Source organism: Penaeus monodon, chromosome 25, assembly GCF_015228065.2.
Source record: "Penaeus monodon isolate SGIC_2016 chromosome 25, NSTDA_Pmon_1, whole genome shotgun sequence".
NCBI classification, from domain to species: domain Eukaryota; kingdom Metazoa; phylum Arthropoda; class Malacostraca; order Decapoda; family Penaeidae; genus Penaeus; species Penaeus monodon.
Window position 1 is genome coordinate 40,198,973 of NC_051410.1, and position 336 is coordinate 40,199,308.

Below are 336 nucleotides of genomic sequence, written 5' to 3' on the forward strand. Positions count from 1 at the left end.
AGTCTCCTTTGAAAGTATGTTGTGCAGATGTGTCTCGGTTGGGGATCGGTTCGCATGATAAAATAGAGAATATATTAAATAGACAATTAGATTCAGTAGAGAAAATTAAGGAATGTTTACATGAGCGAGAGACGATGGCAGTTATATAACTGGTGCGTTTATGACCGACATTTAAGATTGGATTCTTGCAGGGAGGCGAGCTGAAAGTACACATGACGAGACTTACATTACTAAGGGGTTTCAATGCCATGAAGGTCATAGAATACTTTCCGTCATGACGAATGGGGATCTGCATGCATGAACGAGCAAACGGGCATATTAAAAAAAACCCCAACA